The sequence below is a fragment of the Oryx dammah genome, unplaced genomic scaffold (assembly GCF_014754425.2).
Source record: "Oryx dammah isolate SB20612 unplaced genomic scaffold, SCBI_Odam_1.1 HiC_scaffold_16, whole genome shotgun sequence".
Taxonomy (NCBI): Eukaryota; Metazoa; Chordata; class Mammalia; order Artiodactyla; family Bovidae; genus Oryx; species Oryx dammah.
The window spans coordinates 32,513,540-32,534,362 of record NW_024070200.1 but is presented as its reverse complement, the minus strand read 5'-3'; the positions used below and the strand labels follow the sequence as shown (position 1 = coordinate 32,534,362).

At 35.2% G+C, this 20,823-nt stretch overlaps 1 protein-coding gene across 3 annotated transcripts in view; it reads right to left on the bottom strand.

Moving 5' to 3' along the window:
- Nucleotides 1–20,823, bottom strand: part of NOVA1 (NOVA alternative splicing regulator 1) — a 176,662-nt gene that overhangs the window by 119,245 nt on the left and 36,594 nt on the right. Inside the window, exon 2 of one of the 3 annotated variants that reach the window (XM_040257190.1) lies at nt 5,748–5,849. The exons of the other annotated variants lie outside the window; for them this stretch is intronic. The gene's annotated coding sequence lies outside the window, so the exon portion shown is untranslated. The remainder of the gene's footprint in view (nt 1–5,747; nt 5,850–20,823) is intronic. 3 annotated transcript variants of the gene reach the window in all.

Genomic DNA, 20,823 nt, shown 5'->3' with positions numbered 1-20,823 from the left:
AAGAAATTGAGAGCTACTGAGAACTTACATGCAGAATACATCATGAGAAACACTGGGCTGAAAGAAGCGCAAGCTGGAATCAAGATTGCCGGGAGAAATACCAATAACCTGAAATATGCAGATGACACCACCCTTATGGCAGAAAGTGAAGAGGAACTAAAAAGCCTCTTGATGAAAGTGAGAGCGGAGAGTGAAAAAGTTGGCTTAAAGCTCAACATTCAGAAAACGAAGATCATGGCATCTGGTCCCATCACTTCATGGGAAACAGATGGGGAAACAGTGGAAACAGTGTCAGACTTTATTTTTGGGGGTCTCCAAAATCACTGCAGATGGTGATTGCAGCCATGAAATTAAAAGACGCTTACTCCTTGGAAGGAAAGTTATGACCAACCTAGATAGCATATTCAAAAGCAGAGATATTACATTGCCAACAAAGGTCTGTCTAGTCAAGGCTATGGTTTTTCCAGTAGTCATGTATGGATGTGAGAGTTGGACTGTGAAGAAAGCTGAGCGCCGGAGAATTGATGCTTTTGAACTGTGGTGTTGGAGAAGACTCTTGAGAGTCCCTTGGACTGCAAGGAGATCCAACCAGTCCATCCTAAAGGAGATCAGCCCTGGGTGTTCTTTGGAGGGAATGACGCTAAAGCTGAAACTCCAGTACTTTGAGTACCTCATGTGAAGAGTTGACTCATTGGAAAAGACTCTGATGCTGGGAGGGATTGGGGGCAGGAGGAAAAGGGGTTGACAGAGGATGAGATGGCTGGATGGCATCACCGACTCAATGGATGTGAGTTTGAGTGAACTCGGGGAGTTGGTGATGGACAGGGAGGCCTGGCGTGCTGCAATTCATGGGGTTGCAAAGAGTCGGACACGACTGAGCGACTGAACTGAACTGAACTGAGAAATTGCTGTGTAGCACAGGGAGCTCAGTGTGGTGCTCTGTGATGTCCTGGAGGGGTGGGATGTGGGGAAGGGTGGAATATAGGTATAATTAGGGCTGATTTGCATTGCTGTATGGAAGAAACCAATACAACATTGTAAAAAATTTTAATATTTAATAAAACTAAAAAATAGAAAAGTAAGTCTACTAGTTGACACATCCTGTTCCCCTTCCCCACTCAGATTTTTAAGCCTGCTTTGAGTAAGGCTGATGTAAGGGATGAGAGTTTGGAATTTTAACTTCTTACCCTGTTTTTTTAATTGCCTGAAAATTAAGACTACTTTGCAACGCCAGAGAGTGAGAAAAGAAGGAATAAAGGAGAAAATAAAAAAAAGAGAGACGCGCAAGAGGAAGAGAAAGGAAGAAGAGCAAAAGCATGGCAGAACAAAGACAGGTTCTTGAAAAGCATTAAGATATGGAAAAAATAATATTCAGAGTCCAGATTTTATATTCAGTGACAGAAAAGAATAAAGTAACTTTCTGCTTGTACCCTGATGAGTTCATCTCTTTTAAGAAACCCACAGAGAGTGGCAAATGGTGGGCAAAGTAGTCTGATTATGAGGTCAAAATTTTGATTTGATACTTGTGAAGTCTGCAATCTATAAATATAGATGACTTTAAGTTATTTTTTAAAGGCATACAATCATCTAAGCATATATATAGTGTGAATTTGTTTACGGAGAACCTACATCTATTTATAAAATGTTCACTCATGTTCTGAGTTGCAGAAACTCGTAAGTACTGAGGAAAAGAAGTTAAAGGCAAATTCCACCTTCATGAGTTTACAGAAAGTGAAAGGGTCAGTCACTCAGTCACATTCAACTCTCTGAGACCCTGTGGACTGTAGCCCGCCAGGCTCCTCTGTCCTTGGGATTTCCCAGACAAGAAAACTGAAATGGGCTGCCACTTCCTTCTCCAAGAGGTCTTCCTGACCCAGCGATCGAACCTAGGTCTCCTGCATTGCAGGCAGATTCTTTACCAACTGAGCTAACAGAGAAGCCACACAGAGGAAACAGACAAGTACACGTATTACCTTACACATAATAACTGCTAGAACAGGAAGAAGCAAAGCCTACAGGATCACATACAAGGGTAATACAATGAAAGCATAAAGGATGAAGAAGTAGGAAACACCTCAGTTATGGAGAAATTAAAGTTATGTCCACAGGGTTAGGTTGAATTACACAGCTGATGGGAGCATAGGATAAAGGGGTATGTGAATGGCTGGAAAGAATGCTGCAGGCAGGCAAAGGCACAAGGAAAGCATGGCATATTCTGGGAATTATAAGAAGTTCAGTATCAATCAATCAAGCAAACAATACGTGCAGGAAGAAATAAAGTTGAGCCAGTTCACATGCCTGGACAGGGAACTTGGATTTTATCTAAAGAACAATGGAGGCCACTGAAAGGTTTTAGTAACATTCATTTTTCATATACTGCATGTCTAGCATACACTAAGAACTCTTTCACATGCTTGTTTTTTCCTCACAACAACCCTGTGAGGTAGGTGTCATGATTTTCAATTAACAGGCTGGGGGAGGGGGTGAAAAAAAACCCTTAAATTTCTTAAGCAAGTTACACTTGAATAAATAGCTACAAAGTGGTGATCAGTATTCCAACCACACTTCAGAAAATACATTAGAAATGCATGGATACACGCACACAAACATGCATACACATATACACATCACAAGTTTTACCCACAACACACTGAAATTTCAGAGTTAAATTTTTTTTAAAACAAGAAGGCTTATTAAATTCTGCATTAAAACCTGTGGCATAAATAGTTCTTCAAGCAAACAAACATTTAAAATTTTCAACCAATTCAATTTATACTGATAAATACCTGCAGAATTCATAAAATAGGCAGGAATTTATATAAAATAAGATATAGCAAAGCTTGAGGTCATTCTATGAGGATTTTATCTCCATATATTTGCCAGAGGTTATCTGAGGAAAAGATCTTTTCTCATTTATTTCTAAAATATGTACATTCAAACTGCATGTATTTTTCTAGAAATATAATTATATTTTGGATGACAGAAAATAATGTATGAATACAAAAGTTTATTAAATGAAGTAACACAAATTTAAACCATTTAGAATAAAAAGAACTGTTCACCTAATGTTAAATTACAAAATCATCTCCCCATTGTTCACAATAAAACATTTCAAAGTTTTTTTATCTCCCTATAGTATCACAAAAGTTTGGTAAGTCAAATAACTTTTTAAGAATATGTTTGGGATGGATCTAAAAATACCTCTAATCCAAAATACAGAGTATGTACTTTGTAAAACTGAGGAGAGTATCTGAGAAACTAAAATATGTATTGAGACTATTTTAAAATGTGTGTTTTAAAAAATTAGTTTAAGTTAAAATCCACACTCAAAGTATACTTCTGGATAGCTTATTTTCTCACTAATTTCACTTATTTCTTCAGCTAGTCTTAATATTTCTTTTTAAAATCTCTAATTGAAAATGAGATATTGCCAGAACATTACTGCTGGAGGTCTAAGCACATACAATTATTTAGAAATTCCTACTATCTATGAATTTGATTCATTTTTCCTATTTCAAATAGAAAATTATAATGGAGGATGAAAAAATAAAGGTTTCATTAAGATTAACTACTCTTGATTTAGTATATATTTCTGAATTCTGAAATTATGAAGAGAATATAGATTAATATGCCTGACCACAATTCAGAATATGATAATACGCTCCCCTTTGGAAAATAAAAAATTAAATAGAGCTATTAGGCATCTATAAGATACCTTATGCAATGAGAATAATTTCTACATAAATTAATGTTTCAAATGTACAAATGAACTTAAAACACCAACATTAGTTTTGATTGCACAAGCAGTACATGTTCATTAAATTCAAATAGTACACAAGCGTATTAAATAAAAATGAAAATTTCCATATAATTCCTTTTTTCCAAATACCATACACTGGGAGTATATTAAAGTATATGTTTTATATGAATTTAATTAAATTTCATCAGCCACAGAATATATAAAATATAACAACTAAATATCCTGTATAACTGAAAAATATTTATTCAAATATGCACCACAGGTATAGTTCATACCTTGTCACTAAAACATTAAAATAATATATATATATAAAACATACGGTCTATCCTGTCAAGTGTGAGTACTTCAGTTAATGAGATGAATAGGATCAATACTTACACTGCATGTAGAAAATGCAAAGGAACCAATTATAGCAAATCAAATATTTCACATACTGATAAAATACACTCTTGCTAAAGAAACACAAGTATATTATGTCTAAAACTATATTTTTTTAAAATACTAATGTTTGCTTTTTTAATGTTTTGACTACTGAGTGAAGTATTAAGTGTATGCAAGTAAGGGTTAAAATCTCCTTAAAAAGTTAGTTTAGTGGCAATATTTAAGTACATTATTCTCTGAATGTAAATCAAGTTTAGCTTTTCCTAATATACTTGATGTTTCCTAATGAAAATCAGGCTGTAGTTATTCTCAAAAAATTTTATTCCAAAACATTGGGAGTTAACTCCACTACAAAATTAGAGACAGTAGAAAATCTTGTAGGAAATTAGACCTCCTATTTGATTCTAAAATAGCACCACTTGGTATTTAATTAGTACAAATAATATTCTAACTAGAACAAAATCGCTTGAACCAAAATACCTTGGTTACATAACGTAAGGTACAATTTTGAATACACTGAATTCTACTATTTAGTGGAACAGAAAACACTTAAGGAAACGGTCTCTAGAAAATAAATTTTTCCACCCACCTCATTTTACAAGTAAACAAACTGTGGCCCAGAGAGGCTTTTATCTGCTTTCATTGAGAATCTATAGGTTTAGAGATGTATACAAATATCATTTAAGTTATGACACATGTTAAAGTTATCTAAAACAAAAGACACTATGTTTTATAAGATTAAGACTTTCTAAAGACTAAAAGAGTCTAATTCTTGCCATATAAATGTCTATAGATACACCCATACTCAACATACACAGAAATATAACTAGTAAGTCATACTATTTGATTAAAAAAACAAAACAATGAAATATAACAATCCATATCATATTGTTTAAAATGACACAGCGGTTCTTAATGTTATTTTCCTATCCTATAAAGCATAACCATTCCAAACTTACAAAAGCAGCACTCTTGTAAAATTGCTTTTATAAAAGGAAAAAAGGGAAATTATTAAATAATTAAATGGGAGAGAGCGACTAAAATATGCTAAGTGTAAGTTCAAATATTTCTTTTCTCCCATGTTTTCTTTCAATACAGTAAAAATTTTAAACAATGTTTCTAAAACAAAAAATCAAAACTACATTCATAAAAAACTGGTTTTGCTGCAAAACTTTCACAAAAAGAGTGAAAGTATTAAATTAAGAGTAAGGCATAGATAACTGCAAGCAAAACTAATTAGGACATTTTATTGAATTATAAGTTGACTTGCTACTTTAAGAATATAGCTCCAAAAATCTTATATAGCATTGCTTTGGTCATTTGAAAATTATTTAATGATTCACAAGTTTCATTAAAAGTGAAGTACTTATAAAAGCATTTTAGTTACATTTGCTTTTCGAAAATAATAATTTCCAATGAGTGCATCCATTTATTTGCTATGTAATCAGTACCAATCACAAATTAGATGACCTTAAACAATTTAGTGCCAGGGAGAGCAGCACTAAGCTTAACTGACCTCAATACATTTTTCAATGATGCTCCCCAGTTTTGTGTTATTCTCTCGTTTGGGGTTTTCCAGTCTAGGGCGGGCACACAAGAAACTTACAGTGTATGTAGTACTCCTAGTCAGTTTCACTCTGCAGATGGCACAGTGGAGAAATACCTTCTGTACAGGACCATGTACAATTTCTTCTACAGCTGTCAGCACCTAGGGGAAAGTGCGCTGTTAAACAGTTGCTGCGTTCCACCTCAGAAGTGGCTGCAATTCGGTGGTGGGTGAAGTGACTCCTGTACATATATACAGGGATGAAAAGTACTATAGAAAATGAAAACATTTAACAACAAAAGTGGCCGTCTGAAAACTGTGCCACAGCAAAGCAGAATACATCGTTTAGTTACAAGAGCCTTACACAGACAGGCTACTATTCATTTAAAAATTGAATGTTAAGAATGAGACGGAAAAAATAAAAATACAGTTATTCAATTCACAATATAACTAAGTATCACCACTGAAACATATGTCAAAAAATTAAACCCAAACACTGTTTACTGACTTATAGCATTATTTCTACAGTAATTTTCCTAAAACCAGGTAAATGTATACAGTAAGATTCTTTACTCTGTTTGGCCAATTTATTTGATTTAGCTAACAATTCAAGGGGTAAAAAACAAAACAGATGAGATATCACAACTGAAACATAAGTAACATGAAAATATCTAAAAAGAACTATAAGGAAAAACATTCTGAAATTCTTAATTACTTCCTGTTAAACATTTTATTAAAAAAAAAAAAAGTCCTCAAAAACTGTAAACGGCTATTTTTCATATAATGGAGCTTTAAAAGTGACCTAATTAGAAAATGACAACTTCTCTTCCTCAAAGTCACAATGAATTAGAATCTAAATACATCATCTTCCTTTACCCATATAAACAACGAATTCACCAATTATATGATAATTTCAGCTCATCAATACAAAAAATAATTACTATATCCTACTTCTACTACAAAAACAACACCCTTTCTATATGATTTATCTTTGATGGAATCAGAAGATAAAAATCCAGAAACTGTTCTCTGAGAAGTATCACTGAATCACTAGGAGGGGAGGTATTTTCTAATCCTCTATCTCCAGGCACAGCTACTATATTTATGCTAATCTGAAGAGGTAACTGATTACATTATTTCAAAGCAGCACGTTTAGGTTCCTGAAACAGACAGAATGCTTTGATGCAAAGTCCAACAAATGAGACCATTAAAAAGTGTTTTTTCATCAAAGTTATCTGAATCTCACTTGTCATAACAGATTTATTTTGGTATATATTCAGTGAGGTCAGAGATAGCTTACAATTTCCTTTCAGCTTTCTTAAACTCTTTCTATAATAAGTCGTAATGTAAAGGAATATTATTTCCTTTAAGTGACAAGAGGTTGCAAAGGAAGAAAATGTGCAGAATTCCCCAGTCTCTTTATTAAAAGAAGACATAGATCAGGGATTCCCAATCTGGGGTCTACGTATGGGAATTAGGAAAACTAGGAAATTCTGCAAAATTGCAGGCTAAAGACGTATTATACAGGTGCATAAGTATATCTTTTTCCTTAGGGGAAATGGGCTTTTGTCAGGTTTTCAAAAGGCTCTGTGATTTTCCAAAAAAGTTTAAGGAACTACTAGCAAATAATGCGAAGACATTCAATTGAATAAAGAACAGTATAATCATTTAAATCAAATTCCTAAATCTGAGCAGCTCATTATGTAAAGTGAAGAACAGACACAAGGAAGTTCCAACCATTAAACGAAATAACTCACAGAAAGCACGTAATATTGACCTATTATTATCAGTAATAGCAGTAACTGTTCAAAAGAACTATGTCCAACTAAAACTTCCTTATAGGGTCCCATCTTTGTTCACTGCTACATAACTTCATAATATATTACTTTTACCTAGCTGTGTCTTCTACTTTTATTTAGGTGTGTCTTCTAAAAGAGATCAACATCACAAGCTACACATTTCTGCATTAGTTTAGATACAAAAATGCTAAATACAAGTTTTGGAACACTGTTACATACTCCTAGAGTCTACATTTTCCAAAAAGCCACACTGGTCCCTTCTATGACAAAGTATGTACTTGGAAAAGATTCAGACATTAAAAAAAAAAATTGGCTTCAATTGTTTATATAAAGTTATTTCACTTTCTTTATCAGTCTGGCCTTTCAAACAACAAAAAAAATCTAAATTGGAAGAATCTATCAAGGAAACACATTTTCTGAAAAGGTTATACAAATACTTTTACTTTCATATATCATTTTTTTAGTTTAATTTCCTAAGGTAAGAGATACAACAAATATTCATACATACACATCCTTTAAAAAGAAGCTTTAGAGTTACAATATGTAGATAAACCTTACCTTTAAAATGAATTCACAGTTATTACAAATAGTATTACAAAATAGTGTGCATGGTGCTCTTCAAGGTTTTGTAACTTTTAAACACCCATTAAAAATTGACAAATAAACTGTTACCATGTATTAAAGATGCTCAGTTAAGGAATAAGCTTGCAAATATATCTGAAATAATGGCATACAGTGCAACTATATAGTTTGTTCCCAATCATTTCAAATGTAAAGTACTTTTCCTTGAGTCTTCTCATGATAGGTGTTATATTTTATGTATTCACACACCAATAAAATATATAGCAGTAAGAACAAACAGTAGAGGCTTTAAGGAGAGGCACAGAAGTAGGAGAGAAGCACATTAAGCATTCAGAGCACTACAATGAAAAGGATAAGCACAGAATATAGAGCACACGGAAGGGCCAGTGAAGAGAAGGACAAGAGGGACAGGCCCAATCATGCTAAGGAATTTTTCATTATTTTATTCCAGATAAGTGGCATTTTGAGAAGTATTATTACAAAAACCATTTCCAGCAGCAGCATGGGAGATGAACTAGAGGTGCAGATGGTTCAACTGGGATGCTAACAATGGGAATATACAGTTAAGAATGTTAAAAGATCTATAAAAAAATTTTAAAGCATACTACTTTGTAAAACACTCAGAGGGTAAAAAATTATAAGATAAATCAAAGCTATTTCTAAAGTTTGAGTACAGAATGTAGCATGCATTTCATTCATTCATTCACTCAACAACAAAAAAGTTGATTTTCTCATATGGGTCAGGTCCCATTTTAGCCACTGGGCAAAGCACTGAACAAAGGAGCCAGTGATTTGTCCTTTGATTATATGCTAATCGAAAAGACAGACATTAAACAAACCATTAAATATATAATAAAATGTAAGAAAATGATTCACCAATGTACTAAAACTAAAGCAAGCTATGAGAAAAGAGTGACGAATACACTATTTTAAGAGTGTACAAAGAAAACCCAAGGAAGCAGCTTTATATGAGTGAAGAATGAAGTGGCGGGAGTCCACAGACTGACGATCTGGGGTAAGAATACTGCAGACAGATGGAACAGCAAGAGCAAAGAACTGAGACAAGGACAAATGATGAGACAACGCAGGGCCTTGTAGGTCAAATGATCAAGTTTTAACACGGGATAATACAAGGACTTCAGATTTTAACTCTTAGAGAAAGCCACTGCAGTAACTTGACTAGGAGATATAACCTGCTCAATCTTTTAAAAGGCTCACACCCAGAGGGATGGTACGGGGAGGGAGGAGGGAGAGGGGTTCAGGATAGGGAACACGTGTATACCCGTGGCGGATTCATGTTGATGTATGGCAAAACCAATACAATATTGTAAAGTAATTAACCTCCAATTAAAATAAATTTTTTAAAAAAAGGCTCACACTAGCTGCTGTGGTGGAACTGATGATAGACAGCAAGAATGAAGTATCAACAAGACTTTGAGAAAATTTACCTAACAGACTATCAGGTGGGACTTCTCCCATAGACAGAAATTGGCATTACAATCCACGACTTTGAACAAAAAAATCACCACTCAGGTGTTTCACATTTAAGACAGTCTAAACAAGTTTAGTTTCTCTTTACTCCAAACTGCCTATCCCTGCCCATCTTGAGTGAGTCAATCATCCGAGTCTGCTTCACTGATTTAATATAGTTGGACAGTGCTATTTCCAAGAGCCCAAATCATATCAGAGTGGGCCAAAAGATGGGCATGAATGGAAATGCTTATGTTTAGACTTGCTTATCATCCCATGACCATACCCCCTTAGCCATGCCTATATGAGGAGGTGGGAAAACAGATCTGGAATGGAAAACAGGTAGAGAGGACTGAAGTCATTATTTAAAATAGCAAAGAGTGAGGCTATCAAAGTAGTTGGATTTATGCCTCTAGACAATGGGTATCCCATTGGGCTGGGTGCATACTGGAGACAGAAAACGGAGAAGAGTAGAAAAAGACAAACTGAATAGTGTGACATTTCAAAAATATCTCATCCCCCCAAAAAAGTTTAACACATATGACACATCAAGAGTAGTATTTGCCTCTTTCCCTACAGAACACTAGGGTTACTCAGATGATCAGAAATAGAGAAAAAAAGACATGCCACTTAATTAGGGGCATCTTTTCCCTTTTTACTTCTCTCCTCCAAGCACCAACACTCAGGAGGACAAACAGGAATATAAAAGAAAGAGCAGATCACTCTCTATTCACTGGAATGAGCAGCCTGAATGACTAGATTCAACCTCTTCCACACTACAGTCTCTCAGAACAGCGTAACCAGCACCGAGTAGAAGGGGAAAAGCTGTTTTGGTGGATTCATGTCAATGTATGGCAAAACCCATACAGTATTGTAAAGAAAAATAAAATAAAATAATAAATAAAATGTAAAAATAAATAAATTGTGCTAAAAAGGTAAAATTCAAACTAAGTCAGATTAAACTGACTTTACTAAAGTCAGACTAAATTGATTTTCTGACGTGTCCAGAAAGCTTTAACATTTCCCTGGAGTAAAGAAACAAACAAAAAACTGATTTGACCAGTCATAAACAAAGGTCAAAAAGTGAAGTCGCTCAGTCGTGTCTGACTCTGTGACCCCACGGACTGTAGCTTACCAGGCTCCTCCGTCCATGGGATTCTCCAGGCAAGAATACTGGAGTGGGTTGCCATTTCCTTCTCCAGGGGATCTTCCCGACCCAGGGACTGAACCCAGGTCTCCCACATTGCAGGCAGATGCTTTCACCTCTGAGCCACCAGGGAAGCTCAAACAAAGGTCAGATTGGAGAAAAATAAAAAACTTCATGTTTGCATTCCCACTTAACTCTCTATCCCCGTCATCTCAAGCCATACTGTATTATGAAATGGTTAACGTCAGTGAGCTAGTAAATGATTTATTTGCTTTTCATCTCTCTAAAATATTGTCTGAATACTCATATAGCCATATTACTTCTTATTCTTAAAAAGTAATTTCTTATTCTTAAGAACTAGTAATTATATGACTACAAGTTTTTCACAAGGAATTCTTTAGATTTCCTTGTGTATAAAAGTTATATATTTTGAACATTTGTAAATAATATTGTCTTATTATAAAGACTAACAAATATAAATATTATATACATTTGTAGATAATACTAGGTTGTATAGAAACTAAAAAGCAAAATCCATAAATTGGATACCAAACTGAGAAGCTTGAAGACAAAAAGGATCCACAGAAGGAAAAAGCACAAAAGAAAAGAAAACAAGAGTTTAAAATGTTTGTTTTAAAGGAACATTTTTGATATTCATATTGGAGTAACCTGAAACACAATTTTAAAGAATATTCTGCCTTGATTTATATCTTAATAACTTTGGGCTGTCCCCTAAATTGTCCACTTATTTAATATTCAAATTAAAATTTAATAAGAATTCTCTGAAAACAGGTATATCTTTTAAAATAATTTAAGGTATCAGGATTTTACATGACTAAATAACACATAATAATTCTGTTTAAATGTCACACTTTTAGAGCATATAGGATCCTATTACACTCATGTTTATAACTTCTTGTGTAATGTCCTATTCATTTTACAATTACTTATCCTAAATTCCTGGAGAAGGAATTGGCAACCTACTCCAGTATTCTTGCCTGGAAATTCCCACGGACAGAGAAGCCTGGCAGACTACAGTCCATGGGATCGCAAAGAATCAGACACAACTGGGCAACTGAGCACACACATAGTAACTATACATAAAACCTAAAACCCAGCTGAGGTCCAGATAGTCAAATTGCCATTTGGAGGTCTCACATACCAGATTGTCTTTTTGTTTATTTTTGTTACACATCTTTTAGGATCTTTTGTGTAAAGTGACATATGAATATTTTATTATTAAACATTCTAATCACTGGTGTAAAAGAAAAAGACTACTATAAAGTAACTATTCAAGACTGTTTGATATCAGTCAAAGAACAGAAAAACTGATCAACGGAAGAGAATAAAGAGCCCCCAAACAAACTCATACAAATATAGTCAACTGATCTTGGACAAAGAAGCAAATAAAAGTCAATGGAGAAAGAATAATCTTTCAACAAATGGTGCTGGCCTAACTGGACACCTGTATTAAAAAAAAAAAAAATCTAGATGCAGACAATAAACCTTTTAATAAAAATGAGCTCAAAGCAGAAAAAAGACAAAGCTATAAACCCTCTAGAATATAACATAGGAGAAAAATCTAGGTGAACTTGGAATTGACAATAACTTTTCAGATACAACACCAAAAGCACAAGCCATAAAAGAAAATAATTCATCAATTGTTCATTAAAATTAAAAACTTTTGCTTGGTGAAAACAAAGCAGCCCGTTAAGAGAATGAAAAAACAAGCTACAGATAGGAAGACATTATTTAGAAAACACATATATATGATAAAGGACTAGTAATCTAAAAAGACAAAAAACTCAAATTAAACAACTAGAAAATGAATTCAATTTAAAAAATGGGCCAAAGGTCTGAAAAGACACCTTAGCAAAACAATAAAGTGATGACCTATGAGCATGTGAAAAGATGGAGAACATCAATCAAATGTGTATTAGTTTGTCAGGGCTGCCATAACTGGAACACTTAAATAACAGAAATTAATCATCTCACAGGTTTGGGAGGCCAGAGTCTGAAATCAAGGTGTTGGCAGGGCTGTTTCCTTCTGAGGGCTGTGAGGGGAGGATCAGATTCCAGGGCTCAATCGTTGGCTTACAGATGGCAGTCTTCACGTTTCCATGGCATGCCCCCTGTATGCATATCTGTGCTCAAATTTCCCCTTTTTATAAGGACACCAGTCATACTGGATTAGGACTCACTGTAATAACCTCACTTTATTAACTCTGTAAAGATCCTAACTCCATATAAAGGCATAAGGTCATGAGGTACTAGAGGATTAGAAATTCAAGATATAGATTTGATGGGGATATAACAGTAATTAGGGAACTGCAAACTAAAACAACCATGAGATACCACTACACATCTATCAGAATGGCTAAAACCCGAAACGCTGACACCACCAAATGTTACTGAGGATGTAGAGCAACAGGAACGTTCATGCACTGCTAGTAGAATGGAAAACAGTGCAGCCAATTTGGAAAACAGTCTGGCAGTTTCTTTCAAACTAAACATCCTCTTACCATATGATTCAGCAATCACACTCCTTGGCATTTACGCAAATGAGCTACAACTCATATCTACAAAAAAACCTACACACAAATGTTTATAGCAGCTTTATTCATAACTGTCAAAACCTGGAAGCAGTCATGGTGTTCAACTAGGTGAATGAATAAACAAACTGTGGTATCTCCTTATTGTATAAAAAGAAATGAGGTATTATACCACAAAAAAGACATAAGGACAGCTTAAATGCATATTACAAGATGAAAAAAAGCCAATCTGAAGAAGGCTACATATTCTATGATTCCAAGCATATGACATTCTGGAAAAGGCAAAACTATACATACAGTGAAAAGATTAATGCTTGCCAGAGATGCATGGGGGGGTTCCTCAGGGGCTCAGGGGTAAAGAATCCACCTGCAATGCAGGAGCCACAGGAGAGGCAGATCCAACCCCTGGGAAGATCCCTTGAGGGGCACAGCAAAATCCACTCCAGTATTCTTGCCTGGAAAATCCTACGGACAGAGGAGCCTGGTGGGCTCCAGTCCACGGGGTCGCAGAGTAGGAAAGGACTGAAGGGATTTACCACACGTGCACGAGACACATGGGGAAGCAAAGGGGGATGAGGTAGAACACAGGTGATGCTTGGGACAGTGAGGCTGTTATGTATGACCCTGCAGCGATGGGTACATATCATCATACATTTGTAAAGACACTAAACTTTTAATGTATCATACTAAACTACCACACTGAATCTTAATGTATCATACTAATGTCAGATGTTAATAAGAAAAAACTGTGTGCCAGGGTGGGGTGGGGGGCAGAAGTATGGACAGTAAAAAAAGTAGAGTCAACCCTCAGTGTCCATGGGAAATTGGCCCCCGATTCCTGCAGATACCAAAATCCAAAGATGCTCAAGTGCCTTATGTAAAATTGTACAGTATTGGCATATACTCTATGCAATCCTCCCATAAACATTAAATATCTCTGTATTAGTTATAATACTTGTGTGCTCAGTTGCTTGGTTGTGTCAGACTCTTTGTGACCCCACAGACTGGAGCCTGCCAGGCTCCTCTGTCCATGGGTATTTTCAGACAAGAATACTGGAACTGACCACCATTTCCACCCCCAGGGGATCTTCCTGACCCAGGGATCAAACCTGTGTCTGCTGTGTCTCCTGAACAGTGTATGTGTGTGCTCAGTTGCTCAGTCATGTCCGACTCTTTGCGACCCCATGGCCTGTAGCCCTCCAGGCTCCTCTGTCCGTGGGGATTCTCCAGGCAGGAATACTGGAGTGGGTAACATTTCCTTTTTCCAGGGGATCTTCCTAACCCAGGGATTGAACCCAGGCCTCCTGCATTGTAGGCGGATTCTTTACCAGCTGAGCCATAAGGGAAGCCCAAGAATACTGGAGTGGGAACCCTATCCCTTCTCCAGGGGGTCTTCCTGACCCAGGAGTTGAACCAGAGTCTCTTGCATTGTAAATTGGTTCCAAATTGGGAAAAGAGTACATCAAGGCTGTATATTATCACTCTGCTTATTTAACTTATATGCAGAGTATATCATGTGAAATGCCAGGCTAGATGAAGCACAAGCTGGAATCAAGATTGCCAGGAGAAATATCAATAACCTCATATATACAGAGGATACCACCCTTACAGCAGAAAGTGAAGAACTAAAGAGCCTCTTGATGAAAGTAAAAGAGGAGAGTGAAAAAGTTGGCTTAAACCTCAACATTCAGAAAACTAAAATCATGGCATCCAGTCCCATCACTTCATGGCATATAGATGGGGAAACAATGGAAACAGTGAGAGACTTCATTTTGGGGGGCTCCAAAATCACTGCAGATGGTGACTGCAGCCATAAAATTAAAAGACACTTGCTCCTTGGAAGAAAAGCTATGACCAACCTAGACAGCATATTAAAAAACAGAAATATTACTTTGCCAACAGAGGTCCATATAGTCAAAGCTATGGTTTTTCCACTAGTCATGTATGGATGTGAGAGTTGGACTATAAAGAAAGCTGAGCCCTGAAGAATTGATGCTTTTGAACTGTGGTGTTGGAGAAGACTCTTGAGAGTCCTTTGGACTACAAGGAGATCCAACCAGTCAATCCTAAAAGAAATCAGTCCTGAATATTCACTGGAAGGACTGATGCTGAAGCACCAATACTTTGGCCACCTGATGTGAAGAACTGACTCATTGGAAAAGACCCTGAATCTGGGAAAGATTGAAAGCAGGAGAAGGGGATGACAAAGGCTAACATGGTTGGATGGCATCACCTACTCAATGGACATGCATTTGAGCAAACTCTGGGATTTGGTGATGGACAGGGAAGCCTGGCGTGCTGCAGTCCATGGGGTAGCAAAGAGTCGAAAATGACTGAGAGACTAAACTGAATGCCCACATTACAGACAATGGATTCTTTACCAGCTGAGCTACCAGAGGATTCTTTATATCTTTACCTGCTAAGCCATCAGCCCAATCAGGACTTCTAATACCTAATACAATGTAAATTCTATGTAACTATTTGCCAGCACACAACAAATTCGAATTTTTTTCTTTTTGGAACTTTCTGAATTTATTTTTCAAAAATATTTTCAATCCTTGGTTGTTTGAATCCAAGGCTTTAGAAACTGTGGGTAAGAAGTGCTTAGTTGTATGCGTGCTCAGTTGTGTCTGACTCTTTGTGACCCCATAGACTGCAACTCACCAGGCTCCCCTGTTCATGGAATTTTCCAGGCAAGATAACTGGAGTGGGCTGCCATTTCCTATTTCAGGGAATCTTCCTGACCCAGGGATCTAACCCACATCTCTGGCATCTCCTGCATTGACAGGCGGATTTTTTTTTTTTTTACCAACTGTGTCCCCTGGGACACTAGTAGCCAATATGAAGGGTCAACTGCATATGGCAACTCCCTTGGACTTTCTGCTAAATTTTTCTGTAAGACTAAATCTGCTCTGGATTTCCCTGGTGGCACAGCCAGTAAAGAATCCATCTGCAATGCAAGAGACCTGGGTTCAATCCCTGTGTGGAGAAAAACCCCTTGAGAAGGAAATGGCAACCCCCTCCAGTATTCCTGGAAAATTTTGGGGACAGAGGAGCCTGGCAGGCTACAGTTCATGAAATTGTAAGAGACGGACATGACTTAGCAACTGAACCACCACTACCGCCAAAATTGCTCTAAGAAATGCAGACTATTATTTTTTTTTAAGTAGATGTTCTATTAAGGGGGTCAACAAGTAAAAAAGTTTAAGATAATTACCTGGAAACAGAAATAGCCCCCCAAAATCTAAGTGCAAATGGTGACACATTTTTTCTGCAATGGACATGAAAGTAAATTATAAAAAAGATATTATATGATTTTTAAATATGGTGACTTAGGTGCAATGCAGATAGAGAAACAATGGTAACACTGTTACAATGACTGAATATGAAATGATTTTATCAAAGTAAGATTTTGTTTTTCATTTTTCCAATGACATTTTTCTGTAAAGCTATTTTATAGCTTTACCAAAAACAAAAACACATTTTCAATGTAAAGCTTCTTTTTCAGGCTACCTGCATTTGAAATGGAACACAGTGACAGAGCCTAAGAAGAATTCCATACATTCAAAATAAGAAATAAATCTAAACACACAGCTACCCAGACTTGCTGTCATCACATGCAAGTAATATTTTAAGTTTCAAAGGATCACAGGGCATGTTAGTTTATAAAGGCAATTCATGCCATAAAGCTCAATAAAATTATAATCTATATATAGGAAAGTCATAAGTAGGTAACAAGTTTTAAATAGGCCAAGATATTTTGTCAAGTTTAACAATGTGCTATTTTAATTTCAGGAACCCAGATAAAGCCATAGATATAACAGTATTAAGAGTTTAACGTTATTATTCTTTGTATTTGTGATATACTTACTTTAGTCATCCTAAAATTCCCCAGCTTACCTGATGATGTTAGCATGGAACCAAGTAATATTGTTTCAGCAAACTGAAATAGAAAACTTCTGACTAAAAGAATTCAAGGATAAGTTTTCCCTCCCTGCCTACACAGCATGCAAATTACTTAGATGCAATGGAAAATGTATAGAAACAGGGAATTTCTAAATTAACTATGAGATGATTTTCACAAGAGAAGGAAATAGTTTCCTACCCTTTATAGTCAAAACAAAAGTGGCTATTTTTCTAAAGTGTGTAGATCTATCCATATTCCTGAAGGATACTCAATGTCCATTTTTTAAAATACAGGATAACTATAAATTTTAATATCATTTTTATATGATGTAGATGGTTTCTATTTGAGACTATCTTATTATCAACTGTTTTTAGTATTTCCAAATTTAAATATCTAAGAATGATATTTAAGAGAGATCATATACCAAATTTATGTCTTATAATGACACTAAAAATAAATATAGGCTTTGTCATGACTCTAAGACCATCTCCACTTTAAGGCTGACAAAAATGTACATGAATTTCTCAGAGCTCCTTACGATGTCTAGAATATAATTTGTCATTTTAATAATACATGTGCTTAATAATTTCATCAAATGTAAAAAGAATAAGCATTATAATTTCTTCTACCACAAAGCTATTAATACTGAAATCATTCATTGCGATAATTTAGTAAAATCAAAACTTTATTGGATAAGGAAACAGAAATTTGCTGCCTATGCCATGTAAAGATGCAGAGTAGAGATTGTCCAACAAAGTGGTGTTCTATAATACAAGCTCCTGAAACATTTTGGAGATGAAAATTATGTAACAGCAGTCCTTTCTCAATTCATGGAAAAATTAGACTAAGGGATAAAATTGATAGATTTTGAGATCTTCACCTAATTTTTAATATTTGCTAATTCCTACAAGTTACCCATATGAGACTATTCTATTAGTACAACATAAAAGCCAATTGGGCAGACCTTGGGAGCAGACTAAGCAAACCCTATCCTTGCCTCTAATTTTATAGAAAAAATATATTTACATGGGTTTGTGTGTATATATACACACACACATATACCTAAGTGTATAGACATACACAGGCATGTATACATGTATGCATATGCATACATACACATATACACTTATATGCATGTATATGCTTATATACACGTGACTACATATACCATACATACCTGCATGCTGCATACATACATGCTGTCAGCAAATCATTTAATCTTTTGTGCTGTCTTTTCTTCACAGAATTATTGTGTGAACTAATTCAATATGTGGAAAGCATGTAGAGACAAAGCTGTCTCTGGCTCATACTGAGTTCCATATAACAATTAGCTATTAGTAGCATTATCAATGCTGCTACTATTATTATTAAGTTTAATATACCAATATTCCCAGTGTCCTAAAGAGCATCATTTCCACATGCTCTATGACTTGAGTAAGTAAAATAAATTTGATGACTACTTCCACTGAAACAGACATAAAAGCATAGAATTTTGAAATACACTTGGGATTTTTAGAGGGAGTAGAGAAAGAACCAAGAGCAGGCAGTATCTTTTGTCACAAAATACTTTGAACTCTGCTGAATTAAAATCTATTTGCATGTCATATGAGATTTGTGAGTACAGATAATAGAAATGCATCCTATCCCAAACTTTCTTTATTCTTTAACAGCAGCAGCTGACACAGGAGAATAATTTCCTGCTTCACTGTGCTGACAGTACATCGCCTAGATTCAGAAATTATATTCTCAGCAGGAAGGCAATAGGTTTCTGTCTACACTGAAGAAATAGAAAGATAGAAAAATTACACAAAATAGAAATGATTTATTATTATTGTAAAGGAAAAAAACAAACTGTACCAAAGAAGATCTATTTTTAATTGGTGACACTCAAAGTAGAACTGTTTATTTTAAATTTCACATGTTTGGCCACAGTATTTTTTAAAGAAACAAAAATTTTATTTATTTGTAATCTTGTAAACAAATCTTGTATTTCTATTCTTACCAAAAGAAATTTTAATAAGATCAACTAAAATTTATCAGTTCTCTGATTTTATTTAATTATACTTAATGTGTAGAACACTGGCCCTAGTTCAGACAGTAAATAGCATTTAAAACTTTTACTTAGGAGAATGGCATTAAGTGGTAACTAATAGCTTAAAGTTTTGTATTACCAAAAAATTATTCTTCACATAAGTAAGAATAAGTGGCCTGTGGGGTGTATATGTGTATACATATTTATAAGATACGAGGTTTTCTTCTAATTTATATATATGAAAATCTAGTTATTTGTCTTATGTAAAGTGAGTTTTAAGCTGTATGCTAAAGTAATCCTAGAGGTCATGGAGACATATTGTAGACTTCTAGTCTATAATGATGATGTATCAACCTCAGGTTCTAGAAAGTAAGTCTGTAGATTCATATCTATCTGTTGTATACTAATCATGTGATGTTGGGCAACTTATCATTTTGTTCCCTTATCTGTAAAATGAGGATACTAGCAGTGTGTTTCTAGTGGGATTTGTTTGAAGATTAAAACAAAATCAATATTAAAATATATAGAGCAAGTCTTATTATTACCATTATTGTTATGTTTAAGTATGGCAAATTAAGGATGCTTCCTTCTGAAATTCCATTAAGATAACAAAAAAAGTACAAAACTGAAGGACAAAGAGAATGGTAGAGAAGACAACAACAAATACAAAGTTTTGGAAAATGAAAAACTCAGGCAGAAGACTCGTGATTGATTCAGCACAGCACAGGATCCAGAAAGCTAAGTAGCAGAAAAGGAGGAGAATATAAGAAGATAATTGCCTAATGAAACCTCAGGCTGGAGTATGTAAGAACTGAATTCTGAGGGATTCTCTAGAAGGCTACCTAGACAACACTTCTACATATAGGTTAACCACCGCATTCCATGTGTCCTCTTCGGCCTCTAGAAGATCTTCTAGAGGGTATCTCGAAATAGAGACCTTCCTGACTTGGAACTGCCAAGTATAATGTAGACAGGAGTGAAAGGACAAGGTTCAGCTGGATCTGAACTGGTTCTTAATTGCTGGCAGACAGATGTAAACTAACTATCCAAGAAAGAATACTTGAAAATTCACTGGAGAACCTATAAGACCCCAGAAATGAGATATAGATACCACAATCTCAGATCTCCCAAGATTAATATTGGCTGTTTGCTTGATTACTCTAATGAAGCCATTCAGAGAACAACTCCCGCCTCTAGACACAGCTACCAACTAAATCGGTAGCACCTCATTAAGTCTAGGCTTTCAGAAAAGTCTCCAACATGAAAGACTAAAACCAGAGTAAACAAACAAGAAAAAAGTACTCAGAGGAAATAAAAAGAGCTGAAGAGACCTTAAAAAATTATTACCATCCTCAGACATAATAAAGGATAATTACAGCCAGAAAATAAGAAGAATGTACTGTGTAAAAAAAATTGAATAATTAGAGAAACAGTAAGAACTTTTAGAAAATAAAATCTGCTGAAACAAAACATTCAGTGAAAGAGAACACCTAGAAACTTTCCTAGTAAGTAGACTATAAAGACAAAATTTTAAAAGAAGAGAAAACACAAGAAAACTGGCATACAAATCCAGGCAAACACATGTCCTATGACTAGAGATAGAGAACACAAAATGAGAGAAGGGAGCAATGCTTTCACAATTCTGAG